Consider the following 9446-nt stretch of genomic DNA (forward strand, 5'->3'; position numbering starts at 1 on the left):
TGTAAGCCGTAGTTTGTATAAGTAAATAGATTAAATATTTATTTACATAATAAATATTTATTTAATAAGGTAAATAATAAATTAAATTACCAATATTTAATTTATTAAATTGAATAATGAATATTATTTATTATTTAATTAAATAATATTAAATTAAATTAATTAATTTAATTTAATTAATTTAAATTAATATAATGCAATATAAAACATCAACTCAAAGCATTTCGTGAAGTTGTTCAGTCTTATAAAAACGCCGCCACCAATATAAAATTTCTAACTTGTGCCTGATATTGAAGTCATGCCTGATCAACACCTGACAGAGTCTCCATGCACTCTGGGGAAGAAGAAAACCGTCCAAAAGTGTCAGGATAAAACTCGTCTTCAGTCAGAGGACGGCCTGTCATCGCCGATACGGCCACCTGACAAGTTTCCACTGACAGCGACGCTATCGCAGCACCAAGGAGGCCACGCATACCAGCCAGAGGCCCTCCAGGCATGGGGGAATCCCTGTGATCCAACGTGACATGCAATACACAGACCAAGATCAAGATCAAGGGGCGCCCCAAAAGCTTTCGCCATAACAAACCTGTTAACCAGAGGATAAATGATGAGTCATGTTCTTAGCAGAAGAAAACAGAAACACGGTTTCATGAGACCGGCAGTCTTTCATGCATTAGGTTCTGATCAAAAATGTGCAACCACATGTTTCTCCCACTGAGGTGAATTCCTCCCTCCCTGATGAATTTCAGAAAGGTCAGAGTTCATGCAACAATTAACAGCCGACTACGATTCCATATTTCAGGGGACGGCTGGCCACCACGTTCCCTCATTCTAACATTAGCCTTGTATCTAAAATACCAGGCATTTTACATCACTTCATATGTATTAGCTATGTTCTGTCATACTGAATGGATTAAGTCACATGCTGGTGCCGCACATGTTACCGACAGCATTCAAGCTAACCTTTGCATTTTGGATCATTTTAATTTACACACTCATATTAGCATGCTGAACATCAGCATGTGTGACGTCACCAGCATGCTTACTTACATTGACAAAAATAGTATGACAAAAACATGACAAAAACAGCTAATACGTGTGAAATGATGTAAAGTACTTATTCTAATGTCAGAAGGATGGGTGTCATCAGCGTATTGAGTGACTAGCAAGTTGATGTTTTTTGCATCACTTAAGCTAAACTTACAATTTTGCATCATTTTGATTTATACGCTAATGTTAGCCCACTGAATGGAGTAACTTGGTGTCAGTCAACATGCTAGCGACAACCCTCGTCCAGTATCTACAGGCTGATAGCACCGTGACCATTGAGGCACCATTACTCAGCTGCTATTTTGAATGAAGTGAGAAATAAAAACGTGCAGCTGCTCCAACACTTCCTGGCAGCGATGCACACAGGGCAGGATGACAGCATGCTAGAAAAATAATACTTTTATTGCTACACTGTCCCTTCCCGCTAAGACACGGCGACTTTGTGACATCCTCAGCCCCGGCCGTTAAGCCTCGTGACCTATGTGAGCCAATGCCAAGGATGTGAAATGCAGAAGCGCATCGACTGATTGATGAGATGCATTTGCGATTTTGAGACTGTGGACGTTTGGAAACTGTGCAGGCTGGATGACTTCAGCCGGTAGAGTCACTCTCTGAGCCAGCCATCTTAATATGGCTTTGAAATTTCAAGGAGGAGAAGTGAAATATGCTGATTTTTCTGTTTTGCAACTCTGACCTGTTTATGAACCCCAAGCAAATCGATTCTGGATTAGAATCAGAGATCAGAGGAATCAAGAGTTTGCTCTCTCAAAAAAAATCTGGTAATTTTTTTCAGTTTTATCCCCCCAGAATCTTCCCAAAAAAGATTTCAGCCAGAGGACTGAATCATGTTAATTTTTTAAAAAATTGCATAAGCTTCCGAAGCCCAACAGGCACCACGGTTGCATTGTTCGTGGGAGAACAACAGCAGAAAAATGGCGAGTAAACTTCTGAATTGCCGCTTTGATATAGTGACATCGATCGGCACCCAGGCATTTGCAAAGGTCAGCGCAGAGCAGAGAAAGAACAGCAACAATAGAGACAACAACACCACGTATTAACACAGAGAAGCAAGTCACCACGATGTCCTTGAACCCCGTTCAAGAAACATGGAGTGGGTTTGTTACTTTCTAAGCAGTCAGTCTGGGGAGACAAAGCCTGCTTTTGTCTCCAAGGACAAAAGTGAGGTCAAGCTCTGTTCCCTTGGACAACCTTTCCTTTTCACATTGTGGTGGGTTATATAACAAGAGCTCCATAACAAGACTTGTTAACACAAATCTACTGGTATATTTTATTTCTGTTCTACTAAAGTATTTCTTTGGAGTTTTGTTTCCATCTTTGATGACAAAGAGGCTCTGTCAGTCACGCTAATTGCCAATGTGAGAACATGGTTTGTCACCAAACCGATCAACTGAATTTAGTTTCTGGAAACGAAAAAGGCAGCTTCGGGCCTCGCCTTGGTGCAAGAAATTGCCTTCTGTGGTGTCATCATTAAGATTAAGATTAATTGTTTTCTCAAAACTCCTCTGAGAAACCTGCAAATTTTTTTTTAAAGCCGTTGTCTTTTTTGGATATGTTCAGCTGCAAGAGTATTACGTCATCCTTATTTTTTTTTAATGTTTCTATGTGTTTTTTATTCTCAGTCAAATTCAAATCAGTTTATTTATGCAGCACAGAATGAATATTCATCTCATCTCAACCTTACACAAAGGTTTTTTCAGTCCAATGAAAAATATTGGACTGAAATCAATATTTTGATTGATTTTAGTTATCAAACACTGAATAAAGTTCAGCATATTTCTGTCTAGGAACCAAGCAGATTGAATTAAGTCGTTGACCTGCAGCATTTTCACCTGAACTGATGAGACCATCATTAGTGTTGCGTCGTTGATTTCACTCACTAACATTGAACCAAAAATTATTGAGTCTTTTGTAAAAAAAAATGCATTTTGTTGTGCAAAACACACATTTTTGTAACTTGTATGGAGAAAAGTTGCATCTTTCACCAGCACATAACATAAATCATAGTGGTTTTACATGCTGAAAAATAACAGTTCACATGTGTGATTTAAAAAAAAAAATCTAGACAAATTAATAGCTAATAGCATTTCTTTTTTTCTTTTTTTTTTTAGATATATATAAAATGCAATTCCATGTGCAACAAACAAAATCTATTTGCAAAAGTCGCTGGAGTGATTCAGATGCGCACAAAGCAGCAACAACAGGACCAAATCCACCGCAGCGTCTGAATGAGCTTCTTGGAAGTGGAGCGACGCTCGATGGAGCTTTAATTCATTGGAACAACAACATCCTGTCTCCGCGCGCCCGTCCGGCTTTGTGGACCGCCCGCCGCTCGCGGGGTTTCTCTTTGACCACCGAGACAGACCTGCTTTGGAGCTCGACCGACATCCACGCGGATTCTTTGAAACCGTCCAAGACCGAGGAGAACAACGCTGCCAGGAAACGGAGCTGAACGCAGCAAGCAGCGCGGGAGGAAAAAATCAATCAATCAAAGAGGAGAGGAGGAGGGGGAGTGTTGCGTAACGCCGTCATTGAGCAGGATGTTCGACGACAGTAAATTAGATCGCAACTAAGAAAAAACGATGTTTATTGTGTATCGTTTTGAAGACCCTCAGAAACAACTGCACTGAAAGAAACACTGTTGGGCTGAACCGGGTTTAAAACGTTTCCCTCTCATCGGTCCACGTTTTCTAAACGTGTCTTAAATGTTTTTAAATATTTTCACTCCTTATTTCTAACCGATCGATTCGTGAAAGCAAACTTCCTGCTCGCAGAAGACCACTGTGTACTCTGTGCGCCTGGCAAAAGTATTTGCATCCCTAGAATGTTTGCACACGTTATCACAATCAGTTCAATGTTGTGTGTGTGTGTGTGTGTGTGTGTGTGTGTGTGTGTGTGTGTGTGTGTGTGTGTGTGTGTGTGTGTGTGTGTATGGGTGTATCTGTGTGTGTGGGGGGAGGAGGGGGGGTTCTCATGACAGAGCAATGCAAAATATAGTGCACAGGGGTGGAGTAGACAAATGAAGAATATTTTCAGTTTTTCTTCCAAATGAGAATCTGAAAAGTGTGGCTTGCTTTCCAATTGTTTTCAACTTTACAAGTAAATTCCACGTAGAAACACCTTGTTATGCAATTCCAGCTGGATTGTTGATCGTCTTATCCAAAATGATCACTTTGAAAGCACTTGTAAGCATCGACTTTCAAGTCTTGAAACCGATTCTCAATTCGATTAAGTGTGGACTTTGCATAGGCCATTGTAACACATAATCCATCCCATAGTCGCTCATGGCTGTTCATTATCTGGCTGTTCATTATCTACGCACTGCTGGTCAGCACATCCCCACAGAGAGAGCCGTTCAGCCATTCATTCAGGTTTCAATGGCAATGACGCAAATCTCTGACCTGTTTGGCGGGCTGTGGCCCAGGCGTGTTCTTTTGGACCGAGGCCCAGCTGCCTCAACACACCAACAGCCTGGCACTCACACGAGCCAGAGCAGCTGAGAAACAGTCTGACCCTGCAATGTGCCAGGAGAGCTCCAACAAGCATCCTGTGGGCCGTCTGAGATCCACCTGGCACAATGTTTTCTGATCATGTAAGAGCAATTGCTTCATGTTCCTGTGTTGTGCTCTAACTTCCTGGTGAGAGCAAACAGTTCAGACGCTTAGTCAGCAACGACAAGTTATGGCCACAAAATACATTTTCCCAAAGACTATGACTTTCAAGTGCTGAATGTATATTCCAACATAAAGTGAATATGTAGTTAAGCCTACAAAAGTCATTCAAAAAGCATTTCCGTGCCACTCACTGCCGAAACCCGGGATCGAACCAGGGACCTTTAGATCTTCAGTCTAACGCTCTCCCAACTGAGCTATTTCGGCTCCTGATGACGTGGCAGGTGAGGTCATATATGAGGTAAAAAGTGAACAGTGTGTTTGAGTGAAAAATAAAGAATAATTGGTGTTTAAGTAAAAGAAAACAAACAAGACAACTATGTAGTATTCTAGATCATTGAGAACATATTCGTACACTGATAATCATTACATTTTCCATAAATTACAGTCGCAGTAGATAAATATTTTATTATAACAAGAAGAAATATGAATGTTTGAATATAAATTTTAAGAAAGGAGCAGTAGTTTTTTTTCACGTGTTCGGTTTATGCGATAAACGTGTCTGCAATGTCTCAAAGTCCCCACCAGAGGGCAGTCAAACATAAATCTTTGGTTCTCAGCTAATATGTTGAAATAATTTTTCAACTATAATTTTATTATGACTAATGAGTAGTGTTTTATGATTTAAAACTTTTAAGTTAAAGTGCCTGTAATACCATGGAATATTATGGATCATGCTTTGCATCAGTGATGCATGTCTTTGTGGCAGGAAATAGGTAAGGAACTAACCTAATCTTGTCTGATGTCATTCTAAGGGTCACCAGTCTTGGGGCTGACCTTTGCTTGAATCTGTTCCCCTGTTTTGATATGCCTGGCGAGGATTAAACAAAAGAACTTTGCGTGTTAATCAGAAAAAAACAAAGTTTTTGAAACTTTGTGTTTGTTGTTTTACTTTAGTTGAAAGCAGCTTGAAAAGTCAGATTGTGGGTGAGATGATTATTTAGCCCAGCTTTTTACAAGTTTTCAGGAAACACGGTGCTGAGAGGAATCCCTGCAGACGCAAACCAGGAACGCAAAGAACTGCGTTTTTTCCTCAGTTCTGGGAATGCTTTGGAATCTCATACAAGCTGAAAGGGCTGCTGGGAAAAGACTCGTTCAGTTTCCCCCTCCGGACCTGTGTCTCTGCAACCCAATTAAGGATCATGGAAGAGAGCAAGACTTGAACTAGGTAGAAAATTAGGTTTGGGATTTGAAACAATAAATGCATTTTACAAATATAGTCACACAATTAGTTGAGTTTTAACCTACATACCGGTATGAACGTTGCCGGTGTGTTCGAAAAGCGTTTTGTGAAGGCAGAATATAATTTGCCTAATCGTTAAATTTGAATGGGTTTGTAAACAAAGTGTGGTAAAAGCAGATTCCAGTCACCAGGAAATGACTGGTGACTGGAATTGGCCAATTTTCAACCTGATCGCTCCTGCTGGCGACTGTGTAATAGGAAACTCAAGAATCCAATCTCTTTGCAATCAGGAAGCACATCATACCTAAGAAGGCTGCAATGACAACACTTTTCAGTGACTCAAGGTTAGCCATTTTCATTACCTCTGAAGTTGGCGAAATGAAGTCTGAGGAACAGCACCGCTGTAAGAAGCTATTGCAAAGGAAACTGCATTTACTGCAGTTTGAGACATCTGCAGCTCATCCAGTTTCCAGCCGAGCAAGAGAGATCAAAGATTTCAACAGATAACAGGATGGCTGCTTGTATTTCTATGTGTAACTGTGATGTTACTTCTGCATAATCTAATTTTGTTTGTCATATAGTTATTGAAGAGAAACCGGAACTGGCCAAAATTTGCATCAGCAAGGTAAAGATTTACAAAAAAAAAACGAGTTCTGAAATTGGCCACAGAATCCTGATCTGTGCCTTTAATAGGACTCATCAAATTAGGAAACCAGAGTTTTGACACAAAGCTGAGTATCCTGGTTCTGAAAAACAATCCTGAAAGCAGTTAATATTTGTGTCGCGTTTCCAAATTAGCCAGTGGAAGGAAAAATATTAGATCGCTCATGGTGAAAATGTGAAGAAGTCATGAAGCAGAAAATTACAAGCTTCATTTCTTTGCACCTCCTCTCGTTTTTGACACAGTTGGATTTCTGTGAGTCAGGAGCTTCTCTAATAAAAACCAGCATCCAGCATTGATCGTTCTTTGCAGGCAAGTTGAGAAAATCACTCTCTGTTCTCTCAATGCATGGCTGGAAGGATCTGAGTGAAAAAAAAGGGACACAAGGTGAAACATTCATTCATTCCTCACTGTGAGTCACTTTGAGTTTGTGCTTGATGACCGGGTTTGGCTTTTGAAAACATTCACCCAACTGGCAGTTTTCAAACATTTACTTCTTCTGTTAACTCATCATTTTCAATTGATTTCTATGAAGATTATGTCTTGATGATTTAAGGAGGAACCTCTGGGTCTGCATCTCCTGTCTGTGTTACGTCACTCCAACAAAAGCCACTGCGAAAGACTCGACTCATGTTTCTTTTTTTTTCTTCTTTTGGTCGGGTTGGGTTGTAACTCTAACATGTAATTTTTCACTGTTCCCTAATAATCTATTCACTGTTAGATTTCTATTCAGGCAGTAATTATTTCTCTGTTTAGTTTTGTGTGCAACAATGACCCGTGACTGCATGACCCTCTCGGTGTGTTAATTAAAAATTCAGTGGGGCATCTATCAATGGAACTGGATTATTTCAGTTTGTGAGGTTTAAACTTGAATTATTATTTATTGTTAGCATTAATTTCTATGTTATGCCCCCCGTTGTGTCTGTGATCCTGGTTTGCATTCTCTCGTATGGGGATGAATTTCGTGATCATTTTTGAGTTTTTATTGCTGTTGAAGCACCATATTTTATTCAGTCAGTGGATTTAAAAGCATTGACAATGAACCGTTAAAGCATTAGCAGATTGTCATCTTTACCGTGGTGTGTATATATATATTGAATCCATATTGTCATCAAAACGATGCTCTCTCAATTTTGACAAATGTCAAATCAGCACAAACTGGTTGACTCCTCAACACAAAGTTTACCTTTTCAATAGAGTGAAGGTGTTTGTGGTTCCAGGAACCCCATATTGGTCACCTTCCTTTATTTCACAGTCAGTTCTTACCTGGGTTTGTGTTTAAGCCACCTGGACATCTATTTGCCGTGAGGAATTTTACGGCTTCTCCTTCCTCTTCGTTGCACTTGACGTGTAGGAAAGCAGAGCACATACTGACACCGCCATGCGTCACAGTTGTTGGTTCAAAGTTTCTGCTTAACTCCTCCAAACATTTTTCTTGTACCACTGTAGCCAAATAGCTCTTTTTTTGTTGCTGTTTTTTCTTCAACTCACTATAAAATGTGCCTGATGCGCAAGCGAACGCCAATCCAAGGTACAAATAGTCTTTCCATCTCATCTTTATGTTGGTTTATAACAAATAAATATGTCAGTTTCCTCATTAATTGCGCCCCTGTAATGTGAGTCATTGGCTAAGTGGGATGTAGAGCTCCATCCTCTTACGTCAGGTGACTCTCTTGTGCGCAAGTATTGTGACTAACAAAGCTGCGTCATCTGAAAAGCACTTTCTGTTTTTCTGTCTTTTTTTTAACAAATTAGAAGCATCTTGTCGTTCAGGTAAAAGATCATGCCATGCTTATATTTGGATCCTCTGCTGCTATCCTAGTCAGGACATGCTTCAGTGTCCAGGATTCATTTATCAAACATAACTCAGTCTAACTGTGTCCCCACTGAGCAAAAACTGGTTTCAATGTAAAGAAAAAATGCCTTTGCTCTCTGTGTTCACCAGTGGCCAGTGCCCTGCATCTTTGTCTCTGTTTTCTGAGTTCTTGGTTGGAAAGAAGCCCCTGAAGTTTGAGAGTTAAGGTTCTCCAAGGAACCTTAAGTTCAACATCCAATAGGAATGAATGATAAATGGTCTGTGTCTTATTTTATTTGGTTAAAGAAAAAAAATTCAGAAAAATGCATTGTGAAGAATCTCAGTTTCTTCTTACGTAATCAAAATCGATCATAGACTTCTGAAGTTCATCGGATTGCTTAAAATCTTTAATTATCACACTAACATCATTAACAACTACTACTGGTGAAAAGATAAAGTACAATATAGATTAATTGTCACATTCATAATGTAGAAATGACCAAATGGAGATTTGAACTAAATGTGATTTAAATCTCAGCTGTTGGCCAAAGTAGCATCTAAATGGTAGTTCAGCCCGACCCCATCATCATCACGAGCATCATCTTTGTTTTGGTTGAATTTGGGCAGGACTTAAAGGCTAAAGAAAGCCCAATTTACCACAGTTTCTGGGTCAAGAACAATGATTGGCTGGAACAGAATAGCAGACATGAAACCATTGTGTTTCATTTTATCCCAAAACATGTGATGTTAGTTATTTGTTTTCAACCAGCAGATAAAATTCATCTGAGGTATCGGTGCCCTACTTGTTCTCTCTGCTGAATTAGCCTACTTTGCCCTGCAGGCTTCATCCCACATAGATGACCCTCTTTTTTTTTTTTCTTTTTGTTGTAACTTTCCAGCTTAGGCCTGCAGCTCCTCCTTCCCACGCAGCACAGAACCCACGCAAAGTTGATGTCTTTATTTTTTTTATTTTGCCAGCTCCAGAGCTGGTGCGTGCGTGCGTGCGTGTTTGTGTGTGTGTGCAGGAGGATCCACAGGGAGGAGTGCATGCTGAACGGTGCCAGGTGG

General features: G+C 40.0%; 1 non-coding gene across 1 annotated transcript; it reads right to left on the reverse strand.

Moving 5' to 3' along the window:
* Positions 1–4873: 4873 nt before the first annotated feature.
* On the reverse strand, positions 4874–4946 carry trnaf-gaa (transfer RNA phenylalanine (anticodon GAA)). The gene has a single exon. It is a non-coding gene; the product is annotated as a tRNA-Phe (tRNA).
* Between the last annotated feature and the right edge of the window lie 4500 nt (positions 4947–9446).

Source organism: Poeciliopsis prolifica, unplaced genomic scaffold (genome assembly GCF_027474105.1).
Source record: "Poeciliopsis prolifica strain line A6 unplaced genomic scaffold, Auburn_PproV2 SCAFFOLD003, whole genome shotgun sequence".
Classification (NCBI taxonomy): domain Eukaryota; kingdom Metazoa; phylum Chordata; class Actinopteri; order Cyprinodontiformes; family Poeciliidae; genus Poeciliopsis; species Poeciliopsis prolifica.